Source organism: Miscanthus floridulus, chromosome 13 (genome assembly GCF_019320115.1).
Source record: "Miscanthus floridulus cultivar M001 chromosome 13, ASM1932011v1, whole genome shotgun sequence".
NCBI classification, from domain to species: domain Eukaryota; kingdom Viridiplantae; phylum Streptophyta; class Magnoliopsida; order Poales; family Poaceae; genus Miscanthus; species Miscanthus floridulus.
The window spans coordinates 37,437,216-37,452,561 of record NC_089592.1 but is presented as its reverse complement, the minus strand read 5'-3'; positions in this window follow the sequence as shown (position 1 = coordinate 37,452,561).

The window sequence follows — 15,346 nt, the reverse complement described above, 5'->3', positions numbered from 1 at the left end:
AAGCCAAACAACACAATCTTTGAGATCTGCATAGATCTCCTACAAAATCTGATAGGGGACTTGTAAAATCTATAACTCTCAGAAATGCTGCCCTAAAGTCATGAAACTTTAGGACAAGGAAGGTAAGGGAGTTATCTAAAACTTTGGTATTCACCACATCCACAGAAAACATCATTATCACCCCAAAATTAATTTCTTAACCAAAACTGTACCTGCAGCCCAAACAGCAGAGGCATACTGCATTCATCTATCATTTAGTTGCTACAAACTAACATATTCTTCACATATATGCTACCCCAAACATCTTGGAATCATATTCAAACAATCATAGCATGTAGGAATAGCTACTAGAAGCATCACATGACAATAAATACATGTATATGCTCACAACATTCATCCTCTACATTAATAATGCAACATATGTATTATTTTTAGTACTATATGAGAACAACTAGTTTGGGGCTAAGACTTTTATAAGTGGTAGATGTTATTAAAACATGGCTACTGCACAAATTTCATATGCTCAGGTTTTATAATTTAATTGCTATGAAAAAAGAGAAATCTTAATTATTAAGAAACATGTGAGAACAAGATAAATCTAAAGATCATTATTTTCTATAAACATATAGCCATATTAGGGTTTCTCAGGTCACATTATCACCATGCAAGGGCAAAGGAACCACATTTCACATTTTTGCACATATAAATTATTTATAAGCCTTTTAAAACCATTTATCAATCATTAAACCAGTTAAATCAATAACTCAATCATTCTACATCCAATGACCATAAAATTTTTACCACAGCACACACATGGTATCAGTAGCCTACCATAAAAATTTCACATTAATTGGAGCATAACAACTTTAGATATGAATTTATTCCTAGAAAACCTTAATTAACATAGATAAATAAAAACAACAAAACCCTTCTACTAACACATATCATAGTCTTTATTTTCTATTTTATGATTTTTCTATGATTTATTATGATTTTCCAAAGTTTTAGCCATAAAAGAAAAACAAATTTGCACCAAGGACCCGAACTTTCATGAAAACATATTCCAGTGAAACGGTCCTTCTAGTCACTATTCACATGAGTCACAAACTTTGTAGATAGGCCCTTTCTTTTATTTGAATTCTTGCACGAGGTCCCCGCCGTGACTTGGAGCAGAGGAGGTCGACGGTGGCTTGAGTTTCTGGTGAGGTGGTCGACGGCGGTGGAGAAGTGGCGGCATAGCTTCCCTACAGCTAGGTGCACTAGCCAAGGGAAGTTACCTGAGCAGCGACGGTCTATAGGCCGCCAGCCACGGAAGCGGCAGGTCTACAGCGACAGCGGCTCTGATGGTGGCAAGCATCAGCAGGGAGGTGGCCGGATGAGGGCTGACCGGGCTCTGGTCATGGCCAGTTGTGGCCACGCCTGGCCCTAGCCTTGTCCTGCTAAGCCAGTAGCTGCTCAGCCATGGCAGCAGGTGGTGGCGATAGACATGGCTTCGGTGGTGGCTATGAGCAGTGGCACAGTTGGCAAGGTGGCATGGGACTTAGGAGGAGGCAATGATGGAGCCAGCAGCGGCCTTAACTAGGCATGGCTGTTGGTGGTGCTAGCGAGGGTGGGGAAGCCCGGAGGTCATGAGGCAGCGACGGTAGCGGCTCTATCACGGCAGATAGAGACACGAAGCGAGAGACAAAGAGACCAAGAGAAAGAGAATGAGAGAGCAAGAGAGAAGGGAGGGCGCCGGTCTCCATTTTCTTCTCTCGAGCATGCATCACCGTCGAGCGTACTCCACAATTCTTCCTTCTTGCATAAGAACACATCTGAGGCCCTAGCAAGATGCATCACAATAGATAGAGAATTTCTAACTCAAGTCTGGCAAAACCAACACTAGAGTTGTAATCAATCTCTTCTTCAACTCTTCAAAGTTAACCTGGCACTTATCAGACCATACATACTTAGCATTCTTCTCTAACAGGGCTGTCATAGGCTTGGCAAGTTTAGAAAACCCTTCGATAAACCTTCTATAGTACCCCACCAATCCTAAGAAGCTACGAATCTCACTCATATTGGTTGGCGGTTTCCAATTCAACACGTCTTCTACCTTGCTTGGATCCACTTCTATTCCACCATTGGAGACAACATGGCCCAAGAAAAGGACTGCCTTCAACCAAAATTCACATGTGCTCTGCTTACCATATAAATTGTGCTCTCAGAGCTTCTACAAGACCAATCTTAGATGTTTAGCATGTTCCTCTTCAGTCTTGGAGAATACCAGTATATCATCAATGAATATCACCACAAACTTATCAAGAAATTCCATGAACACCTTATTCATCAAGTACATGAAGTATGCAGGTGCATTGGTCAAACCAAATGGCATAACTATGTACTCATATAACCCATACCTCATAGTGAAAGTTGTCTTGGGTATGTCAGAGCATCAAATCTTCAATTGATGATAACCAGAGCAAAGATCAATCTTCGAGAACACACAAGCACCTCTCAACTGGTCAAACAAGTCATCAATCCTTGGCAATGGGCACTTGTTCTTGATAGTAACTTCATTAAGTGACTGATAATCAACACACATTCTCTGAGTACCATCCTTCTTGTCAACAAAGATAACCGATGCTCCCCAAGGTGAAGAACTAGTATAGATAAAACCCTTCTCCTATAACTCCTTCAATTGTTTATTAAGTTCCTCTAATTCATTAACCCTCATTATATATGGATGCTTAGCTATGGGTGCAGTTCCATGTAATAATTCAATAATAAACTCAATGTCATGGTCAGGTGGCATACCTGGCAAGTCACCAGGGAAAACATCTAGAAACTCCTCCACAACAGGGTCCTATTGGTTGACATTATCATTTAGTTGGTTCATTGTAGCTATCTATTGCTCTTGCACCACCACATCGACACTAATTCTATGCCCCTTTGATGTTGTCAGAACTACTACCTTCTCTTGACACTCAATCACTGCCCGGTGTTGCTTCATCTAGTCCATACCTAGAATAACATCAATACCAGTAGTTCTCAACACAATAAGGCTCGCATTGAAGTCTACCCCCTTAGAGAAATACTAGATGAGGGACAACAATATGAAGTTGGCATGCTACCTCTCGGTGAATTTACTAGTATGGGATTTTTCATTGCACATAAAGGTATGCTATGCATTCTAACAAAAGCTTGTGAAATGAAAGAATGGGAAGCACCTGAATAAAAAAGAATGGTAGCTGAGATAGAGTTGACACTAAATGTACCTAGCATGACCTCAGGCGTCTCTTGTGTAGTATCAACAGACACATGGTTCACCTTCCTAGTATTTGGTGGTGGCTAATATCTCCCTTTCTGGTTACTATGCTGACCCTAAGATACCTGTTGATTCTGCTTCTCAGGACAGTTATAAGACATGTGGCCCTCTTTACCATAGTGGAAACACTTGTTGGGGGTGTTAGGGGCACTAGTCTTTATGGGGGTAGTATTGGGGTTCCCCTGACGTGGTGTTTGCTGACCACCCTGCTGCTGGTTCTGTTGCCATTGATGTTGAAACTGCTTGCGCTGTGGGAATGGAGCATGGTTCCACTAATTAGATGGGCCCTGGTACCTCTACTGAAAACCTTACTGTGGGTTGGCATGCTGGCAAGTGTTGCTTCTAGAGGCCTATCCCTGAAGTCTCCACTTCTTGGCACCCATATCCTTGCGCTTATTATCAATCACAATAGCGTGGTTCACCAATGCTTGGAAGTTGGGGTAGGTGTTGAACATAAGCTGCAACTAGAGACCATCATATAGACCCTTAAGAAATCTACACTGCTTATCAGCATTATCTGCTACCTCATTAGGAGCATAATATGATAATTGAGTAAACTTGTCATGATACTCCGCCACAGACATAGACCCTTGCTTTAGGGCTTTGAACTCCTCATGTTTCAGCTCCAACAATCCTTCTGGAATGTGATATGGCCTGAACTCCTCCCTAAATTCATGCCAGGTGATAGCAGGAGCATTGTTGGGATGTCTATACCGGTATGACTCCCACCAATCTTGGGCTGCTCCCTGAAGCTGGCCGGAAGCATAGAGCACCTTTTCGAGATCATTGCACTGTGCTATGTTCAGTTGTTTCTCCACAGCACGTAGATAGTCATCTACCTCCAAAGGATCAACAGCATGAGTGAACACCAGAGGGCGTCCCTTCATAAACTTCCTACGCTTGTCCCTAACTTGGATAGGCGGTGGTCCTCCTACGGGCTAGTTATCCATGCGTTGCATCATTGCCTGCATCAATTGTGCTTGCATTCCCATTAGTTGCTCCACGGTCACCTATGGTGGTGGTGGTGGATCCACAGGGCCACCTCTACATGGCCCCTGCCTCTTCCTCTACCTCCTCTGGCGGCCATCTGTTTTCCAAGGCACATAAGTGAAATTTAGAAATTTCCCAAAAAAGATCACTTGTATAAGAGAAAAGTAAAAACTACACAGTTCTGGGCGAGTTCCAACGACAGCAGACCGGTAAAACAGGCACATATCTAGTTACAGAAATCATTTAAAGACGTTCTTTACATGGTTGTAAATCTTAAGAAATCTTCTACAACTTTCATGTAGAACACATTCTCAGATTCTGTCATTAAGTTAATAAAAAATGGAGCGCAACCCAAACGGTTCTGGACTCCAGACAGCGCAGCAACCTCAGCTTGCAACAGCTATATCTCCCAAACCATAACTGAAAAAAATATGATTCCAATGGTATTTGAAATATACAGAAGTCTAGTCATCTCCATAAAATTTTCACGATTTTTGGTCGTATGGATAATGAGTTATATGATAAAGAACATAGACTGCTCCAGAAAACAGAAACAGCATAGACAGATAAAGCAACCCCAACTATATTATTCATCAACTCAAACTTATGGTTCTTAACTATGGGATTTGTGGACATCCCACAATCTCCCAACAATCATGAAAACTCCAAATCAACCAATTTCACAAGAACAAGCAACTAAGCAATTAAAGTCTCACAAGACACACAATGACTCGACTCAACTCGCAACTAACACTGTTTTTATTACAAAAGTGGCATCATAACTCTAAGGGGCGGTGTCGATGATGGTAAACTTCAGGGGCTTCTTCTCATAGAGCGAGGGCAATCCAAGCTGAGCTCTTAGGGCACCATTCTCCTTTTGGAAATGCTTCGCGGTCCTCTGCGCCTCATGTAGCTCTTCTTTGAGGTCTTCATTCTCCATTTGCATCACGTGAACATGCTTGACTGTTGCATCCAAGGTCCCAAGACCCATCATTTGGATCGTGGCGAGGAAGGAACCTGAAGTGATCCTCCTTCATGGCCTCATACTGTCGACCATGATTGTGGTTGTAGGCCTACTGAGCTGCGTCCTCCATACTATCCATCGTCTGAGCCCATCTTGTTGTGTGGGTATGAACAGTTTCCACCTTCTGACTATCACCGGCTTCATTTCAAACCGTGATGGACAAATTTGTCTTCCAGTATGTGGCCTCCAAGGGGTGCGTATGTTCAGCACAATAATATGTGATGGTGGCATTAAGGTCCGGGTAGTAGTCTTCTAGCATGTTGAGGAACAGCGAATGGTAGTAGGCCATGTCTGAAGCATACTTGAAGTGGTACATGCTGGTCCAACCCAGACCATCCTCCACCTCTAGAGCAGTTGGTGCTGGCACCTATACCACCTCCTCTAGATGTGGCTCAGGCGCTAGTGCCAGAACTGGTGCAGGAGCTAGTGAGGCAACCCACTCCTCTTCATCTTCCTCAGTGAAGTCCTCCATGAGCATGGGGTCCTCCTCAAGCATAGGGACCTCCTCATCATCTAAGATGACCACGACCTCCTCCTATGGCGCCTGGGGTGCAAACAGAGCACGCACTGGGTAGTAGACTCCGGTGCTGATGCGAGCGGTCTTCTTGGCATGAGGCATCTATAGATTTAGATTGAGATGAATTAGAAATAATGAATTTTAATAATGAAATAAAGTGAAAGAAGCATAATAATTTTTAACAAATAACAAGAGTAAGGTAGTAAGCATGAATAAGTGAAGCAAAAGATGCTAAAATGACCATCTCTAACTAGGCTTGCATCCTACAGTCAACACGGCTTTGATACCAATTTGTCACACATAATTTTAAGGAAAAATGGGATGCATAAATCTTATGTGCACCTAGAGATCAGTCACACACATACGCTGACAATTTACAAAGTTTCATCACAGTGTTTATTACATCGCGAACAATAATCCATTACAACAATATCAAGTCTATCATGAAAGCGGAAGAACTAGGTAACTACTCTCCACAAGAGCCTCAAAATTCCATAGGGACATCGACTGGTGAAGCACAAGTCTAGTAATCCTTAGGGTAGTCCTCATAAATATTGTCATCTGTTACCCATTCGGGATTTTTATCCAAATAATGAAAATAAACAAGCATAAGTACTTCTCGTACTCAATAAGAATAACAAGGGTTTATGAATCTCAGGACGTTGACACTGGTTTACTGCAGTTAGCATTTTAGTAAGTCAAAGTTTTAGCACTATATTAGCATTTAGATGTGCTCTAGCCCCAATTAAACTACATGATCATAAACATGAGCAATAGTCATCATTAGAATTGTCATCATTAATAACATCATCATCAAGTGAGCAACTATTCCATCAGTTTTCTAGGCCTCTCGTGTCCATGAGCAGGGTGATATACCAGTTTTAATACTCTATAGAGTTTGCACATCTTTACCTAAGAGCTGTGATTTACCCTTTCGCCCGAGGTAGCTAATCTCTTGATCCACTACCAAGGAAGGTCAGCAGAGTTCACTATGAAGCTTTTCAAAGGTTTCCCTAACAAATTAGTAGCCGCTAGGTTTCCTCGACAAGGGAATACAGAGCCTCCCTTTCAAATGGCACATTCCACATAGGCTATACACATAAGGACAAAGGCCGCACTATACTCAGCTCGGTAGGCTCCATTTGTGCCCTTTCGGGTAACTACTAACATGCTAGAAAATGGACCCATGTGGCACCCCCGGTTGTACTATATGTTTCAGCTTTTGCCAATAGATAAGTCCTTAGGGTTGGCCAAGTGCATCTTGTACAAAAACAAATTGCTCTCTTGCCCTATGGTCCAGTTGCTAAGAGCAAGTTTTACCATTTGTTCCATAGAACCATTAATCAACATTTAGATCATGTATAGTTAATTTGAGCACTAGCAGCTACCCATATGCTGGTATAACCCATCGTTAATCAAGGTACAAGGTAACAATAACTAGGAGATCCTTACGGGTATCAAATTAGACACATGCACATGACTAAATAATTAAATGGTGAATAGGATAAGGAGATCCCATGCTATACTTGCCTTGCTCAAAGCTTCCTTGCTAGTCCCGGTCATCAAAGTAGTACTCTTGGTCACCTAAGAATTGCTCACCGTCTATACTAGATCATCACATCAACATACAAGCATCCACGAGCAATCATGCATAGCAAGCAAAGACTATAGATTAGAATAGTATAGAGATAAAACAAGATAAAAAGGTTAATAAAATGAATCTATGTCTCGCTAAGAACACAGATGCGAAGATCATGAAAATCAGAGCTAAAACATGAAAGTTAGAGTTAAACAAGATTTCCTTTAGTAGTTTAATAGATTAAATCTAACCATGAATTTTAAAAATGGAAAACATGATTAACACTACCATAAATATGTAGATTACGTAACTACAAACCTAATGCAACTTGAACGAATCAAATCGGATCTAAAACAAATAAGTTATGATGAAAATATGAACTGGGTGGTAATTCTGTAAATAACGTGAACTTAAACAAATTAAAATAAATCTAAATTCAGGTTTTTGAATCAGGCCGAGGACTATGCATACAAATAATAAGAATCTGAGGGGCTCTTTGAGAAAAAAGCCAGCGAAGGGGTATGGCGTGATCTAGACCGTTCGATCGAGATTAGACGGCTCAGATTAGAACGAGGGAGGGAGAGAGAGATAGCTACCGAGGAAGATGACCGGCATGGCAGCGCGGCCATGGCTAGTGGTGAGAAGGTCATCAGTGAGAGCGAACAGGGCCCTACGGGCCATGGTTTGATGAACCGAGGGAACCAGGAGAGAGCGGGGGTGATGGCGAGTCCACCCCGGGCTTATCATGGCTGGAGAACGGCCCATGCGGTGACCACCATGGCTGGTGGCGAGAAGAGCTCGCCGGCGCACTAGAAACAAAACCTAAAAGCCACGATTCGAGATGGGAAAGTAACGAAACAAAAGAGGAGGAAGTGGGGATTCTCACTGTGGATGAAATGAATGCAGATATGGATTAGACACGGCTCGTAGCTAGAAATGCTGAATGGCGAAGCCCCTGCACGTTGGCGCTGCGATAGGATCAAACAAGGGCAAAAAGAAAGGAAAAACCTATGCGGGGAGAATCATTACTGTGCGAAGAAGCTCGACGGCCGATCCAAAACAACATTGAGGTGGCTAAACATTGGCTCAAGCTCGGCGGCGCTACGTGCTCGATAGGGGCAATAGCTGCGGTAGATGGGAAAAGTGGGCGAAGGGAGGGTCAGCGGCTCTTATAGAGTAGCTCGGTGTGGGAATCGAGCCAAACCATAGAGAAAATAGGAGCAGGGTTGTGGGATGAGGTGCTTGGTGGCAGAATAAGGGAGAAATCCTCCTGTTTTCGGTGGGAGGTTGGGGACAACACTGTAGCGGTGGCACTAGTAGGTGGGGCCTAGCGGTCAATGAGCTAAGCAAGGGAGAGTGGAGGCGGGGGGCGTCTATGTGGCCTGGGTGCAGTTGGGCTGGCCCAATGGAGAAGGGAGGCGTGGGCCTACGTGAGAGAGGAGGGAAGGGTGGAGGTAGGCCGGCTGGGCCAAAACCGAGAGAGGAGGGAAGGGCGGAAATGGATTTTCCTTTTTTGTTTTTATTTTTAGAGTTTTCAAATCCAATTTCAAATCTCTTTTTGAAGCCTTTTCAGTTTTGGTCAAAACCAACCATCATAAAAATAAATATGCAGCAGCATGAATGCATCAACGTGTATCTGGCATTATATTTGATTTTGATTTCATAAAAATTATTATTTCCCTAAGTTTGAATGCTGAAAAGTGCACAATTAAATCAATTCCCCCTATTTTGAAAAGATGTAAAATTTAGGGTGTTACATAGATAGATGAAGGAAAGCTCCTCTAGAGGCTGCATCAAGGGATTCCATGGAATTCTTGCTAAGACCCATGTAAAAATGTTGAAGGAGCATTGGGTCTAAAATAGTAAGGTCCAGGCCAGTGATGATGAGGTCACTAAAATGATCCCACGATGTACTAAGAGATTCTTCTTCTAGTTGTCTAAAATTTAGAACCTTTTTTGAAGGCTAACCACTTTAGAGATCGGAAAGAAATGTAAACAAAATTAAGAGCATAGTGTTTCCCAATCTTCTTGCATACTTCCTATGGTTCGACTATACCATTGTTTAGCTCTTCCCGTCAAAGAGAACGGAAACAACTTTCATCTTAAGGTTTTGTTAGACATGCCAATGATACACAAGCATGCACAGGTCTGTTCAAACTATTGTAGGTGTGAGTATGGGTTTTCATCACCTTCTCCCAAGAAGGATTTTTCCCGAATCAATTTTATAAAACACAGGCGCAACTCATAACCAGGTGTAAGGATAGGCTCTATAGATTTTGGTGGCTCTAGGCTTGCGCTCGTAGGTACTACGTATTGATAGATAGGAGTGGAATCCATAATGAAAGAAAAATAATAAAATAAAAGAAAGAATAAAAGATAAAAGGTTAAGGTAGGCTCATAGTTAATTCAGCAACCATTTCCCCGGCAACGGCGCTAAAAAGTTAAGACTAACTACATTCTAACTTAACTAGGGTTAGCAACAAGGTTAAGATAAATAGGAGCGTAGAGAGGAAAACAAAGGTTCTCTAGTTCTAACTTGGGTAAGCTATGTCTTCTACTATTTAACTAGGGACATCACTTAAGGAAAGACACCAGCAGAGGATGCTTCCCATAGTAACCACGTCCTACTTGCCCTATAAACAGGAGGTGGACTACAGAGGATTCAATGAGGCTATAAGAGTCACCCTCATGAGCTACCACCAATCTGGAATACAGGATGCTTCCACAAGTAACCCAAGTCTAAGCACCATGCTTACACTACAATTACTACTTTACTCTTCTTGGATAAAGAATAAACCACTCAAACAAGTTGTGAACCTGATGAATAATATAAACAAGAAGCTTACTTGAATTAGAAGTTGATTACCAGAGAAATCTCAGAGGCAAGCTCAGATAGAACTTGGATCTGCCAAGGTACAAGCCATAGAGAAAGCACTGATAGGCTGTCATATCCTCCAATCTCTTCCCTCACTCTCCATCTCACTATTATTTACAAGAATAGATCCTATGGAGGACTAATCTTCTCTTGATAGCTGGCTCTGATCTTGAAGATATGAATTAGGGTTTCAGGGATCTACTGAGGGAGGGGTTAGGCGCTGATATATATATATAGGCCAAAGCATCAATACTAAGCCCTCAGATCAAACTAACTTAAATAAACGGTGAAGATTGGATCTCAATGGTGGTGGGAAATCGACTTTCGAAGCAGAGGCTAATTGGTGGGACCCATAGGCCAACCGACCTATAGGTGGAGCTAGCCTGTAACACCCTAGTGTTAAGCATTGTATTTGGCACTTGCATTTCATGAGCACAAGCATCATCCAAGCATTCTTGAGCATGAGCATATGGAATTTCATCTTAATCTTTACATATTATCTCACATGTGATGTTGATTATATACATGCATATGCTTGTGACCATGTGTCACCAATGCAAGAGATGGTTGTAGGGTCCCAAAAACACCTTAGACATATCTAAGATGGTAAATGGAACAATGTTTGTATTCATGACATGGGCCAATTTTGCTTCTAAGTCCTAGTTTACTCATAATGTCATTTTTCATGATCCTACTTTGACCAAAGTTGAACTATAGCATACAGAGTTTGCATGGTAGTGGAACATTAATAAAAGTAGTAGTTCTTGGCATGGGTAACAAACTTTATTTAAGGGTCATGAGCTAATTTAGTGCCTAACATAGTCAAAAATAGCTCCAAAGTAGCAATCAAATGTTGTTTAGGGACTTAGAAATTTTGCTAAGTCTAAAGCTTGTTTTCCGTTTCGAAGTAGCTTACTTTGGAGCATTGTAGTTTGAAAACCATGGAGAATGAGAGGAAGCTTTCTAAAGCAAAGTTGGTGAGTACATGTAGCTCTACATTTCCTATTAATAGGTTTTTCACCAACTCAAGCTCGTTTGGGAGTTACATGTGTTTGAAGTTGCTCCATCAGTCGGCCATCACCGGCCTAAAACCGAGTAGCAGCAGCGTAGCAATGGTCGACCGGCGCCAGGCCATGCATGCCGTGTGGTAGCCGCTCACCGATGTCAGCCTGGCCGATCAGGCCAGTAGGGGAGAAAAGGGAGGTGAAGCCACGACGCTCGCTCATTCTCACTCTCTCGCTCTGCTCTCTCCCTCTCGCTAGCTCACCGAGTGGAGCCATGCTCGCCGTCGCCAGCACACACCTCCGTCGGTAGCGCTCACCGCCCATGCAGCACCACCACCCAATCCACCTCGTCCATAGTTCCACCATGAGCCACTCCACCTCCCCAACTCGCCATTGCCACCATTCGAGCCTAGGTAATGTGACATTTCATGTCACCATCGCCACCATGGCCATAGAGCGCCGCTGAGCTCCAAGCTCATCGTGGCTAACCCTATCTGCTGCTCCTCCTACCTCTTTCTCCCTAGTTCCATCATCGCCTTAGGTCATATATGCTCACGTCATTGTTTATTTAACTGCTACCGCCACCACCACATGGGAACGCATTGCCGCACCAAGTATGCCCATCATGGTCATGAGCTCAAGCTCACCGTGGCCAGCCCTCATGAGACCCCACCTTTCCCCTCCTGTGTTTGTTTCTGAGCTACCATAAACCCTAGTGCCTACCCCAAAGATGGAGACCCATCACCAACCACCATCTTGTCGGAACAGCAAGAGCCGACACATGTGCTGTACGCCGCCATGCACATGGCCGGAGCTCACCGCCGCTTCACCATGGTTCGATCTGCACCATAGAGCTCCGCTAGGGTTCGTAGAAGCCATAGCCATGCTTGCTTGGTCACATCTTCACTAGAGATAGCGAGTCTACCACTGCACGCCACCACCGAGCCGCCATGTGTAGCAGAACCATCCAATGTATAAGAGCACAAGTACTATAGCAGCCCGCAAGCGGTCGCACTATCAGACTTGAGCCCATATAAACCTGGTAGTCCATCGAGTACCACGAAGAGTCTCAATTAACCATCAACATACAACCAAGATCATACATGATTCAACATACATGTCACATGTTACATAAAGTTCACAAATACAGTTCATCCATCAGAGTACGAATTAAGGTTATTACAAACCACGTTCAGGTAAGATAGTAGCGGAAGCAAATTAAAAGTTTGAAACCAACATCTGCAACATTGCTTAAATATAGTGCCAGCTCATGATCACACTTCCACAAAAGCATAAGAGAGGGATTAATAGGAGATGCTTGCCTAGGGCTTACTCCTCATCCATGGCAGGATAGAAGCAGTTCTTGCAATAGCCATGATAAACTATACCATCTGCAACAATGGGAATAAAAACCTGAGTACGAGAAGGTACTTAGCTAGACTTACACGTCATAAACCAAAAATAAAGTGACTCCAAGGATCATGCAAGGCTTTATAAGTGGAGTTAGCTTGACAACATTTTGCATAAAAAGCCACTAATTTAGCTATACATTTTATAATTCGGTCACCAAGTTAATTCTAGCTATTCATCTCTAGATTAGCAACTAACCAATGACAAACATGCGGTATATCATTTAGTACCATAATTCCATATTCATCCAAACCATCATATTCCATCACACAGTTACTATGATCTTAGGGCTAGCCAAGTTTCTCACTGTCTAGGAGAGACGGCGATTTGAATTGATTTCAACCAGCTAGAAATTTATTCCTAACACAAACCCAGGCAGACTAGATCAATGGTCACCTTAGGTCACCTTTGGTACAACTCAGGTCCACATTTCGTGGGTTCGCCCAGCGCTGCACAATTAGGGACAAACCAGCTGCCAGAATGTTTAGGTCACATAGCCATCCAAACACTCTAAGCTACTGTTCAACTTTAGTCAAACTAGCATCATGAAAATGGCATTTTAAAGTAAACCAACACTTAGAAGCAAAATAGGCTTAAGTCATGAATACAAACATTGTTCCAATTATCATTCTAGATGTGTCTAAGGTGTTTTCATGACCTCACAACCATTTCATACATTGGCCATACATGATTACAAGCATAAGCATATATATATAATCAACATTTCATGTGATAAGGTACAAGAATGAGATGAAATTTCATATGCTCATGTTTGTGAATGCTTGGATGATGCTTGTGCTCATGAAATGCAAGTGCAAAATGTAAAGCTTAACACAGGGGTGTTACAGCCCCTCCCCCTTATAGGAATCTCGTCCCTAGATTTGAAAGACCTACCATTCCTCATAAAAAGCGGGATAAACCTCACGTAAATAATTCTCCCATTCCCACGTGGCATCTTGTTCGATGTAGTTGTTCCACTCCACATTATAGAACTTAATGACCTTACTCTGAGTTACTCTTTCTATTTCTTGTAGCACTCGGATTGGTTTCTCTTCATTGGTCAAATCTGATTGGAGCTTAATGTTGGTGGGTGCAATGGCTTCATCGGGTATGCGGAGACATCTTTCAACCGAGAAACATGGAAAACATCAAATATTGCACTCATCTCAAGAGGAAGTTGTAACTTGTAGGCAACCTCTCCCTTCTGTTCAATAATCTAGTATGGCCCTACATATCTAGGTGCAAGCTTTTTTTTACTCCAAATCTCTACACTCCCTTCATGGGTGACACTTTTAAGTACACATAGTCTCCCACTTCAAAAGTTAGTGGTCCTCTTTTTTTTATCAGCATAACTCTTTTGTCTAGACTGAGCTACTTTCATATGCTATTGGATAATGCATACCTACTCTTCTGCTTCAGCGATAAAGTCAATGCCATAATATCTTCTTTCTCCAGGCTCAATCCAATTCAAGGGAGCTCTACATTTCTAGCCGTACAAGGCCTCAAAAGGAGTCATCTTGATGCTCGCTTGATAGCTTTTGTTGTAGGAGAACTTGGCTAAATGTAGCCATTTCTCCCATGAACCCTTGGAAGATATTATAGAAGCTCTCAACATGTCTTCTAAGATTTGATTCACTCGCTCGGTCTATCTAGAAGTTGGTGGATGGTATGCTAAACTTCTAATTAGTTTAGTTCCCAAGGCCTGGTGCAAGTGCTCCCAACAACGAGCTATAAACTATGGTCCCTGATATGAGATTATGGTCCTTGGTACTCTATGTAGCCTCATGATCCAAGAAACGTATAGCTCAGTGTACTTCCTAGCGTGATACCTTATGTTCATCGGTACAAAATGTGCTAACTTGGTGAGGCGATCTACAATGACCCATATAGAATCATGACCTTATGGTGTCATCGGGAGGCCTGTAATAAAGTCCATACTTATTTCCTCCCATTTTCAGCCTAGAATAGGCAATGACTGAAGTAATCCAGCAGATTTTAGATGAATGGCCTCGACTCTACTGCAATTATCACACCTAGCGACATAGGCGGTGATCTCTTTCTTCATCTTGGTCCACCAACAATGGGTTTTCAAATCTTGATACATTTTGCTACTACCCGGATGGATAGACAACCTAGATGAATGAGCTTCATCTAACATTTGATTTCTAAGCTCACAGTCTTTTTGTACTACCAGTCAGTCCTCAAACCATAGCACACCTCTTTTATCCAACCTAAAATGTTTGGTTTCCTATTCTTTCACCCTTCTCTTAATGTGAAATATACCTACATCCGTCTTCTACACTTCTATGATTTTCTTCTTGAGTGAGCAACTGATGGTGATATTGTGTAGCACCACATGATGTAGTAAATTAAATCCATCTTCCAACAAGGCTTTCAAAGTGTTGCAATGAGATTTCTGACTAAGTGCATCTGCTACAACATTGGCTTTTCCTGGATGGTAGTGCACTTCTAAATTATAGTCCTTGATCAACTCTAACCATCTTTGCTGCCTCATGTTTAGCTCAGGTTGACTGAAGATATATTTGAGACTTTTGTGGTTAGTATATATGTGACATATGTTTCCCAACAAATAATGTCTCCATATCTTTAGTGCATGAACCACTACTGTGAGCTCTAAAT